Source organism: Lemur catta, chromosome 10 (genome assembly GCF_020740605.2).
Source record: "Lemur catta isolate mLemCat1 chromosome 10, mLemCat1.pri, whole genome shotgun sequence".
Lineage (NCBI taxonomy): Eukaryota > Metazoa > Chordata > Mammalia > Primates > Lemuridae > Lemur > Lemur catta.
The window spans coordinates 31,613,455-31,625,918 of record NC_059137.1 but is presented as its reverse complement, the minus strand read 5'-3'; the positions used below and the strand labels follow the sequence as shown (position 1 = coordinate 31,625,918).

General features: G+C 38.2%; 1 protein-coding gene and 1 long non-coding RNA gene across 2 annotated transcripts in view; one reads left to right on the top strand and one right to left on the bottom strand.

The window, feature by feature from the left end:
- LOC123645789 (tomoregulin-1) overlaps window positions 1-12,464 on the top strand; it is an 81,967-nt gene that overhangs the window by 37,848 nt on the left and 31,655 nt on the right. The window lies entirely within an intron of this gene.
- The window catches only part of LOC123645791, a 55,730-nt gene that overhangs the window by 13,150 nt on the left and 30,116 nt on the right, over window positions 1-12,464 (bottom strand). The gene's annotated exons all lie outside the window — the stretch shown is intronic.

Sequence of the window (12,464 nt, the reverse complement as noted above, 5' to 3'; positions counted from 1 at the left end):
TATTTATATGAGAGCTTGCAACCACTATTTTTACAGATAGAGGCTCTGAGCACAAGGAAGTGGGCACAGACAGTGAAGGGCTTACCAGTAATAAGGAGCAGGCAGGCTCTTGCCAGTAGGTTAAAGAGCACATAGACTGGGAAAACCAGCCAAGATCAGGCAAGGAAATTGACGTAATAATAGGAAAACATTAAGGAAGCAATTGATACCTTTATCTAGAAAAGAAATGGGCAAGCTAAAATAGTTGATCTTAATATGGAAAGAGATAAATGGAAATTTTAGGAACATCTGATCTTTTAGTATATAAAACACTTATTATACTGATCAGCTGTTTTAACAATGTAAATATACCTAAATGATTATTTAATTTATTTTTTTTTAATCTTCTCAATGTGCCATGGTACTAAGAGAGGTATATAGAGGTTATGTAACTCCCTCAAGGCACCTTCCATGTGCTTTTTATGGTTGCCACCAGGTGAATAGTAACATGCTTATCTAAGGGTAATTTTTACCTGTCCAGGTAGACCTTTTAGGTATGGAAAACTGAGCAATGCAGAAATACGACATTAGGTGTGAAGCCTTGATTTTTATGTAAAGTCATATTATTTATTATGGTGTTAGGTAATTTTCTCATTAAAAGATAAACTTTTAGTTATTAAGAACAAAAGCTCTATTGTAATCCAAGTCCTCATGTCATCATTTAATTATTATAAACTTCCATCAGAATCAGTGTTAAGTAGGATTCTTAATAATTATCCTCTAGTTTAATCCTCTCATTTTGCAGATGAGGACATTGAGGACTAAAGGCAGAGGGTGGATTCTCGTAGCTTCCAATATAGCGCTTTTCTTACCATCTGTCTCCCTGTAATTTTCCTTTTTAAAAAATTCCTAGAAGACATCTTGAGCAAGAGCAAGACTCAGTCTCTATAAAAAATGGAAAAATTAGCTAGGCATGGTGGCTTGCACCTATAGTCCCAGCTACTCTGGAGGCTGAGGCAGGAGGATGGTTTGAGCCTAGGTGTTTGAGGTTGCAGTGAAATATGGTGACACCACTGCACTCTAGGCTCGGCAACAGAGTGAAACCCGGTCTTAAAAAAAAATTAGAAAAAAAAATCCTAGAAGGAATGCTGTTATCTTTTTCTGACTTTGAGAACTGCTGCCCAGTGACTTTTTAAAATAAAACATTACTCTCTTCTCCATCAGTCTGGTCCCAGCTGTGATTTCTTTACTTCCTTGTTATCTCCTGGTCACTCAGTATTAGCTGCTTTTAAATGCTTTCTGTTAGTCCTTAGCCACCATCTAGAAACCAGATGCCTATTCATCAGCTTTCTTAGCAGTGACTTTCAGACTTTTTTTTGACTATACCCCATGTAAGAAACAATACATTTACATTGTTACCCAGCACTACTGTATATATGCACATGGTACTAATTCGTATTAAGTAAAACAAAATTCTATGGAATAATACTTACCTTTATTAAATGCAATGACTTCTAATATTTTCTACCCTATTTCCTTAAAAATGCTGGTAGCAACCCACTACATTGACTTCGTAATCCACTAGTGATTATGATCTACAGTTTGGAAAATATCCCTCTATAAATACATTTCATTTAATTTTTTTAAGGTATGAATATTCATTTAAAACATATTTTATTTTTCCTCATTTTGAAATGTCTTTCCTGGCAGAAGAAATGCTGTCCAACCTATCTCATTTCCAAAGAGCAGCTAAAATATTTCTCTTGCTTTTAAAAACTCTTTCTCTTGCTAACAGTTGTTAAAAAAAATCTGGCATTTTTGTGGAGGGGATAAGTGGAACCATGTAAGTTAATGTTCTGCTATTAAGAGAAGTGCTATTTTTTTATTTAGCCATTTAAATGGAAATTGATTTAAATATATTACATACTTCCTTGCCTTCTTAAACAGAATATACAGAACATATTTTAACATTCTTCATGTTACATATTGTATAGTATATTACAGTTTTCAGAGTGCTTTTTGCATAAATTTTTTTCAGCTTTTTCTGGCAGTTCTGTCTGATTTTAGAGTAAGTATTACCATGAGTTTACAGGCGAAGGTGAGTTCAGAAAATGCTGAATGGCTTGCTCTTAAGCAGCAGAACCAGAACATAGGTCTTATTACAAGGAATTTGTCTATGCTGTTGTGCACACACCATGTAATACCATGATCATAGAGACCGCTGATGTGTGGTGGTTGTTTCACTGCTACACTTAAGGCTCCATTCTGCTTTGTGTTTTGGGTTCTTATATCTCTTTTTAAAAGATAATTTTTCTTCTCCCTTGTCAGGCTGTTAGCAGTTGCTTCTAGGTGCTTTCAGTGTGCCTTTGCAATGAGATTGACTGTAGATGCCCCCAACTTTTAATTTGCTTCTCTGCTTCCCTGGAATAGGAAACAGTACTCTTGTAGGAACTGTTTCTAACGTAGGAATAAGTTCTAAATGTAAAATAAGAGCATATAGGTTCTTCTGAGTGAAGTGCATGAACTTTATTTATTGCATGTATTGTATCTCATCTGCTCAGTGGCTATTTTAATTCATTTATAATTTAAATTATTTTTGCTTCTGAGAGACTTTTCCCCTTTCTTTCCTAAAGCACACTCTGTGTGTCCAATGGCATTGTAGGCTTTGCATGGATTTGTGATGGCTATATTCATTAATGCTTACCTCTCAAATTTATACCTAGAGGTAGGTAGGTGAGGTTGCAAGAAATGTGATCTCTTCATAATTGGGTTTCAGTATTCCATTTTGACCATTGTGTGAAGTGCAATGAATAGACTTTCTACTTAGTTTTAAAACTTGAAAATGGCATCTCCTTTATAGCAAATTATTTTTCTTAAACCATATGTTCTTAGTACCACATCCCCTCTTTTTCTAAACAGTATTTCTAATCTGTCCAAGGCTGAAGTTATTGCTGCAAGATAGCCATCAGCTGTTTCTCTGGACAGTGAGGCCACATAATCATAGGACTCCTTCACATCAGTACCTTTTACATACCTGACCTAAATCCCTGCCCAGGAATGATTTGAGGAGTCTGTAGAATCATCAGGCATAATGCCAATACAGGTGAGTTATAAAAATCCTCAAGTTATTCCTTTTGAACTTTGTCTGTGATGCACTTTATGGAAATAGTCCCTGCTCTTCTTCTTTGATGTCAGTCTCCTCTTTGAAGATGCTGTTTCCATTTTTTCCCCAAGTGACATAAATATCTGAGTTGCTCAGAGAATCATATAGGTTTGCAGTATGATAGACAACACTGATAAGCGCTTTAATCCACCTGCTGGATATCTTTGTCATTTGTGGGACTTATTTTTTGTTTTGACACAGATTCCTGGTCAGTATTGCAATGCAATGAATCTCTCCCTCAGAAGATGCAATGAAACCTTTTCCCTTGTTTAAATTGAGTAAAGCTATACATTTGTGTCCTCCATTATATCCTCCTTTCTGGAAGCTTCATACACTTTTTTAAAAAAAGCCTAAGAAGGACCTCTTATATTATTTTCTATTCTTCTAATCTTATTTCCTTCTAATCTGAAATGACAGTTTTCATCCTTTACCATTGCCTTATTCTGAATGTATAAAATACTAGGCTTTTAAGACTATTAAAGTTTAGTAAATTCCTGCCATGGCCCATTAGATTACAATGGAAAAATAATTTTGTGTTGTTCCTTAAATAAACACTATTAAAGATTATTTTATCCAGAGTATAATCTGGATGTTAGTAATGACAGGCTCATTTGTTCAGAAATACCTTCTGTGACAGTTACCAGTGACTGTGTCCTTTGACAGGTTTGTTTTTAGAATGCAGGGCTCTATATCCCACAATCTCTTGCAGTTTTCTGAATGCCCTGTTACTATTTGACACTTTTCTTATCCACTTTGTCCCTGTTCTTCCCTCTGCCTGGAGTCCCATCCCTGCTTATGTGCTTGTTTTAACTCCTACTTCTCTTTCTGGACTTAAATGGAACATGACTTAAGTCAAATGTCACCACCTCTTCTTGGAAGCCTTCCTTGCTCTCTTATGCAGTCTTTGAGTTAGGTGATGGTATTCTGTGTTCCTCCTTGTTTTAAAAAACATCTCTGCAGGCTGGGCGCGGTGGCTCACGCCTGTAATCCTAGCACTCTGGGAGGCTGAGCCGGGTGGATCGCTCGAGGTCAGGAGTTCGAGACCAGCCTGAGCGAGACCCCGTCTCTACTGAAAATAGAAAGAAATTATCTGGCCAACTAAAAATATATACAGAAAAAATTAGCCGGGCATGGTGGCACATGCCTGTAGTCCTAGCTACTCGGGAGGCTGAGGCAGTAGGATCGCTTAAGCCCAGGAGTTTGAGGTTGCTGTGAGCTAGGCTGATGCCACGGCACTCACTCTAGCCCGGGCAACAAAGTGAGACTCTGTCTCAAAAAAAAAAAACAAACAAAAAAAAAACATCTCTGCATAGCACTTAATATACTGTTGGTATCAGTAGCAGATTGTGGGCTCCCTGAGGGCAAGAACTTTGTCTTGCTGATTTCTATCTTGGATAAACTTGCCAGAAGGTTGGGTATCTTAGGGTGGGTCTCTTTATAGGACATTATTGACTTAGTGGATGTCCACAGGCTTCATTAGGTGTTTGTTAAATCTAAATAATTTCATATGGATTAGTTTAAGCCAGTGTTTTCCTAACTGCTACATAAACTTACTATATTGTGAAGAAATGTTACCTTATAGAGTAAGCGGAAAGGAAGGGCAAGAGTGGATGTTTTTCAGTAATAACAATACCTTTCAGATGTGCATAGTATTTGATAGATTTCAAAGGGCTTTTTACAAAATCTTATTTGGTTCTGTCAGCAATGTTATGAAGTAATATCCCTCATAATTTTAAAGACTCAAGGTTATGATTTGCCAAAATTATAGAGCTAAAACATAGAAGTCATTGAATTTATTCATTTATTTATTTATGTATGCATGTATGCATCTGTGCCTTTGAAATTTACAGTGTTAGAAATTCAAAAGCTTTAAAAGTCTCTACAGTGAAATGTCTCATTCCCACTCCTGTTCCCAGCCACTCAGTTGTCTTCACTAGAGGCAGTCACTGTGATCTGTTTCTTGTTTAATCTCTCAGTGGTATTTTATGCATGTGTAAGCAAATAGGTACATATATTCTTTTCCTTTTCTTTTTTTAAACTAATGGCAGCACACTATATATGCAGTTCTGTACTTTATTTAAAATTTTTATTGTAAAATGTACACTGCATACAGAAGTGTTTAAAAGATACATATGTTATTTAAGGAATACAAATTAAAAAACGCATAGAGTACCCAGTAGAATGTTGCCATCATTTCCAGTGCTGAGCATTAAACTAGATGTGGAAGGAAAGGGCAGTAGTGCCACTACTGCGTGAAGGGTTACACAAGAAGACACATTGAACAGCCTCTGAGTCAGAGTCTGGTGTTCGGCTGCCCAGAGACTTTATAAGGTTCCCCCTTTGGGGAAGTTAGTGGGCAAGGCCATGAGTATTGGAGTCACTGCTCTGTGTTTTCTGCTTCTAATCTCACCATAGTCTACCTCTAGCTCTCAGGAGTATGTCAATTAAATGAGTGTGCTGTGTTGGTTCAGGTAGCAGGACATGGAGGGGAGAGCGGGAACTTCATCACCTTATTGTCAAGTGCAGATAAGAATATGGGCCGGGCCTACCTGGGCGTTCTGTCTTCTGGCTGAAAAAAGGATATGGTAGCACTGGGTACCTTGGTAATGACAGCCGTTAGCAGAGCTGTCTACACAGTTAAACTATTTCATTGTGGACTGATGGCCTTCTACATCTTGTATATAGCTGTCCTCTTGGGCTCTTCCTTCATTAGAGTATCTTTTCCAACAATGATCAATTCTCCCATTCTGTGACATAACTTGGGTGTCCAACAATTCAGTTAAATTCTGGCAGTTGGAGTTAGTGTAGACCCCCACAGGTTAAGGGCTCAGTCCCACAAGACTGCCCCCACTTTAGAACCAGCCACAAATGAGGTCCCTTGGCAACCTCTATTTCTACCTAGATGATCACAAATTTCTGGGTTCCCATGACCTCCCCTCAGGTTCAATGATTTGCTAAAACGACTCACAGAACTCAGGAACGCACTACACTTCCTACTGGTTATTTGTGAAGGATACAAATGCACAGCTAGATGAAGAGGTACATAAAGTGGGGTCCAGAAGGGTTCTGAGCTCAGGAACCTTTGTTCCTCTCATAGGACCACCAGGTTTGATTGTCCGATGTGCGGTAACAGACCAGTATGCTGAAACAGCAGGTGTTGCAGCAAAGAGTTTAATAGTTGGGTGGCCATCAAGGGAGGAGGTGGGAGGAAACCTCAAATCTGCCTCCCCAAGGAGTTCTGGGCTGGGGTTTTCAAGAAAAGTTTGGTGGGGAGGGGGCTGAGGAGCTGGGGGTTGCTGAATGGTCGAGAAGTGGGGTAAAGTCATGGGGCAGGGAAATGAAGAAACTGCATTCCCATGCTGAGTCAGTTCCTTGTTAGGGAGTCTTCAGACTGACTGGTGTCAGTGGACCCATTGGAATGTAGGATCTGGAAAATATCTCAAATGGAAAACTTGAGGTTTCTTAACATTAGAGATGTTATCTATTGGCCAAGTATGGAGGGTCACGCCTATTATCCTAGCACTTTTGGGAGGCCCAGGTGCGAGGATTACTTGAGGGCAGGAGTTCCAGACCAGCCTGAACAAGAACGAGACCTTGTCTCTACAAAAAATTACAAAGATTAGCTGGGTGTGGTAGCACATGCCTGTGGTCCTAGCTGTATGGGAGGCTGAGGCAGGAGGATCACTTGAGTCCAGGAGTTTGAGGTTGCACTGAGCTATGATGATGCCGCTGCACTCTAGCTGGGTCGACAGAATGAGACCCTGTCTCAACAAAAAGATGTTATTTTGTTATCTATAGAACTTAGGACCTTGTGACAGGGGCTATGTGACTTTTAAACATTAAGCGGTGGCTGGGCGCGTGTGGCTCACGCCTGTAATCCTAGCACTCTGGGAGGCCGAGGTGGGAGGATCGCTCAAAGTCAGGAGTTCAAGACCAACCTGAGCAAGAGCAAGACCCTGTCTCTACTAAAAATAGAAAGAAATGATCTGGACAGCTAAAAATATATATAGAAAAAAATTAGTCGGGCATGGTGGCACATGCCTGTAGTCCCAGCTACTCGGGAGGCTGAGGCAGAAGGATTGCTTGAGCCCAGAAGTTTGAGGTTGCTGTGAGGTAGGCTGATACCACAGCACTGTAGCCCAGGCAACAGAGTGAGACTCTGTCTCAAAAAAAAAAAAAAGAAGTAGACTAAATAAGGCAAACTGATTAATACTTAACTATGCTTCTACTCAAAGCGTATGCTTTTGTTAAAAACCTAACAATTTAGTTTTATTAATTTTACAAGGGCAATTTTATTCCCATGGAGTCCAGGATGTGCTACTTTTCCAGCATGGGCATGTGTCACTAACCTGGGAGCTCCCCAAACCCTCCTCTTTCCAAGTTTTTAAACTGAGGTTTTACATTACGTAAGTTTGTTTGTTTAAATCATTGGTCATTGGTGATTGAATTCAATGTCTAGCCCAGGTCTCTTTCCTAGAGGTGGGAGGAGTCAGGTGCAGCTGGGAGGCAGAAGTTCTAACCCTCTAATGGCTGTGGTTGGTTTTCTGGTGACTTACCTGCCTACTTATGAGTCATTCATTGGCATATAAAGACTTTCCTATCAGGAAATTCCCAGGGTTTTAGGAGCTCTGTGCTGGGCACTACAAACAAAGACCAAATACTTTTTTTTTTTTTTGGGACAGGGTCTTGCCTTGTTGCCCCGGCTGGAGTACAGTGATGTCATCATAGCTCACTGCAACCTCAAACTCCTGAGCTCAAGCAATCCTGTTGCCTCAGCCTCCTACATAGCTGGGACCACCGGCGTGTGCCCATACTTGGCTAATTTTTCATTTTTTTTTTGTAGAGATGGGATCTCGCTCTTGCTTAGGTTGGTCTGGAACTCCTGACCTCAAGCAGTTCTGCCTGGAGATAGGATGATAGGTGGGAGCCACTGTGCATGGCCACAAATACATTTTTTATTATACCACAAGTATTAGCCTAGAAATTTCTTTTCCTCTCTCCTGTGTAGGATATTGTTTTTTGCTGTTTAACTGCTTGGTTTTACTCACCCACTTTATTGCCTCTTTCTGTAGCTTCTTGAGACAAGGTATAAGATTTTAAAAACTTTTGAGACCTTATGTTTGAAAGTGTTTTTATCCTGCACTTAATACTTGATTTATATTAATAACTTAGCAAGTGCATATCTCTAGATGTGAGATAATTTTCCCTCAGAATTAAGAAAGCTTTGTTTTATTGTCTTCTATTAATAGTTTCCCCCTGTTGCCATTTGAAGTCTCAAGCCATTCTGATTCCTGATCCTTTGTATGTGATTTGTGTTTTTCCTCTCTCGAAGCCTGTAGAATCTTCTTTTGGTCCCCAGTATAATGAAATTTCACAGTGTCGTGCCCTTTCCTAGATACTTTTGTTTTGAGAAATTTTCTTTAGTTTTTTGGTGATTTCGTTTCCTTTCTTTTCTATTTCTGGTTCTATTTTTTGGATGTTGAATATCCTGAACTAGTTCTTTGATTTTCTTTTCTTTCCTGCTTTCTATTTAAAAAATTTTTTGCTATATTTTTTGAGAGATTTCTTCAAGTTTATCTTCTAGTCCTTTTTGTTTTTCATTTCTGCTGCAATTTTTAATTTCAAGGAGCTCATTTTTATTCTGAGAGTGCTCATTTTCCATAGTATTTTATTTTTATGATTGCAATATCTTTTTGTACCTATGTATTATTAGTTGATATTCAATCGATTGTAAGGATGAGATTTTCTTATCTGTCTATCAGGACTCATGGATTCATCTTTTATTCAGGAAGTTATAATTTGTTACTTTTGTTTAGTTTTTAAGGTTATGTAGCCTTTTAAAATGCATTGGGGAGTGTTTTTTGTAGTCTCCAGATGACTTTGTATAAGAACAAAATTGTCTATTTATTGAATGATTGAAATGAATGTGTTCATGAATTATCTTTTTAAAAATGCCTGGGTCTGATGCTATCGTTTTTTAGTTTTTATTTATTTATTTATTTTTTTGAGATAAGGTCTTGCTCTGTTGCCTAGAGTGCAGTGGTGACCTCATAGTACAATGCGACCTCAAACTGCTGGGCTCCCGCAATCCTCCTGTCTCAGCCTCCTGACTGGGACTACAAGTGCATGCTACCACACCCTGTTAATTTTTTTTTTTTTTTCAATTTTTTGTAGAGACAGGGTCTCACTATGTTGCTCAGGCTGGCCTTGAATTCTTGGCCTCAAGCAGTCCTTCTGCCCAGCCTCCTAAAATGCTGGGATTACAGGGATGAGCCACTGTGCATGTCCCTGATGCTATCTTTAAGGGATTTTTTAAAAAGCAACTGATTTAGTTTTTTTTAATGATTATAGTATCATTCAGCTTCTATTTCTTCTTTTGGTAGAACTTGATAGCATTTTTTAAAAGTTATTCATTTCTCTTAGGTTTTCAAACTTGTTGGCATAAAGTTATTTATAATAACCTTTTATTACCTTTTAAATCATAATCCCCATTAAGTTTTTAGTCTTTTTCGTTCCTCTTACTGTTTTTGCTGTTTCTTTTTCTTTTTCTTTCTCAGAAAAGCCTGCTTTATTTATTTGAAAGTCTTTTCAAGGAACCAACTTTTGGCTTTATTAATCTTCTCTGTTGTAACTTTTTAATTTCTGTTTATGTATATTTCCCTGCCTTTTGCTTTCATTGGATTTTCTAACCTTTTAAATAGTTGCTTAGTGATTTACTTTTCAGCCATTCTTTTAAGATTAGAGAAAAAACTCTGAGGTGAGGGATGGAACCAGGTGGCTGTTTGGGGAAAAGTGTTCCTGGAAGAGGGAAAGCCCCAAGGCAGGACTGTCCCATACGTGTCAGAGGGAAAAGTGGAGGAGTTGTAAGAAGTGGATGTGGTAGAGATTTTTCAGGTTAAACATGGAAAATAACCTTTTTACCTCCTTTTATTTGGCAATTTCTATGCCAAGATAATTTATTTTATGTAACAGCTATAATGAATAGAGAAAATACTAGTCTCAGCCACTCATTAGTTTTTTGATCTGGAGCTTTTAAACTTGCTTTATATTCCATTTCTCTATTGATAATTTGTAGTTGTCAGGATTCAATGAGGCAAATGGGACTGACTATACCCACACGGTAGGTACAGAGTAAATGGTTGTTAGATGTTTTGAATTTGGCATATTTACTAGAGCATGATTTCTTTTCACTTTTCCATGCTCCTCTGCTTTGGACATCCAGATCTCTGCTACTATAGCCAGTCTGCAAACAGTTGTAATCACTGTAATCAGTAGTATCTGTGGCCTCTGGAGTCTAATATTTTCCTCCTTTGATCATTGTTTCACAGAGCTGGACTTGAGATGGCTATTTAATTTTCTCTCCTCATATGCCATTGAAAACAGTAGTGATTGTTCTCATAGTTCTTAGTCTTAGATGCAGTGGTACCATCCCACTGAGGAGCACTGTCTTTTTCATACGCTTGATCAAGGTATTTCCTTGTTGAGCTGCAATGCCTTTTATAAACAATAGCATTTGTTAAACAAGTGATTACTTGTTTCTTTGTACTGTATTGGCCTGGTATCTTTGCCTTTGTTGGGGAGCCTTTTCTCATTCCTAAAGCAGTTCTATAATACTCTGTTCCATTAACCGCCATTTCTATTTTATTGCCTTCCCAGTTTTGTCCATTTTTATCCCTTAAATGAGGAGTGGGCGAAATTTTTCTGTAAAGGGCCAGGTGGTAAATACTTTAGGCTTTGCAGGTCACACACCTGGTCTCTGTCACATCCACCCTTTTAAAAATGTAAAAACCATTCTTAGCTGATGGGTGTGCAAAAGCAGGCTGTGGTCCTGATTGACCCACGGCTATAGTTTTCTAGCCAACTCCTGCTAGAAACCATCATCGACACTTTTTTTTAAATACAGGGTGTCCCAAAAGTCTCCATACAAAGGACAAATTTTGTGATGAATATTTTGTAAATAAAGGTACATTTAGTTATAATTTCCCATTTTTGTTATGTATGGTGATTTTGGGGACACCCTGTATCTGATAAAGTGACTGCAAAGAGTGCCTTTGTTCCAGGTTGAGCTGTACTCTTTCTCTTCTTGTTGTATCTTAGTTTTATTTTTCATTACTTCTCTATCATTTCTACAAATGAAAAATCGTTTTTGCTTAGTGAAGCCTTTGGCTTTACCCCTTCCCTTAACTACTTTATTCATATGATTTTAAAACTTTTCCCATTCCTTGGGGAGCGTATTGAAAGGAAAGAAGAGCTTCCTTTTGGGGGGTCATCCTTTTATTTCCTTTCTCTCGTTTTCTTTTTCTAGTAGGAATTTACCAAAAACTGTTAACATTTCCTGATTGCTCTTTGAAATTAGTTTTCTCTGTTCCCTTGACTGATTTGACCTCCTCTATTCTGCTAGTTTCTTTCACATTGCTTCACAACAGCCTACCCACAACCATGAGAATAATCATTCTCAAATATTGTTTTTATCATGTTATTCCTTTAAGGACAAACACATACTTAGATTTGATGTTTAATACAGTAATTTGGAATTTAGGGAATATTTTAAAAAATCTCATTTTATTTCAATATATTAAAAACCAATATTTTTTATGGACATGAGCATGGGCTTTCTAAAATATAGCAGTCTGTATGCAGATCAGGCCACATTTATTTCACTTTCATTTCAAAAATGAAACCAAATGGTATGTGTATATCAAGACCCTCTAGAGAGCACTTTGGGAGGCCGAGGTGGGCGGATCGTTTGAGCCCAGGAGTTCAAGACCAGCGTGAGCAACAGCGAGACCCCCATGTCTACTAAAAAAAAAACCAGAAAGAAATTAGCTGGACAACTAAAAACATAGAAAATATAAGCCGGGCATGGTGGCGCACGCCTGTAGTCCCAGCTACTCGGGAGGCTGAGGCAGAAGGATTGCTTGAGCCCCGGAGTTTGAGGTTGCTGTGAGCTAGGCTGATGCCATGGCACTCTAGCCCGGGCAACAGAGTGAGACTGTCTCAAAAAAAAAAAAAAAAGAAAAAAGAAAAAGACTCTATAGAGAGAATCTGAAATACTGTTCCTTAGTAGAAAAAGTAGATTGAATCTTAAAAATCCCATTTTTAAGGACAATATCCTGGGGGTTTTTATGCAGACTTTGCATCATATTGTAAGGCTCAAAAAAGTTTTTACAGGAAAGTCATTATAGCATGATCTTTTTCCTCCTTTATGTGGAAACTTGAGGAGAAGAAACTGGGAAAACAGGAAAAAAATGAGGAGAAATGGGGCCTTTCCTTGTTAAATTGTGAGCAGGGAGGTTTCACAATTAATTTAATACTTCAAGTT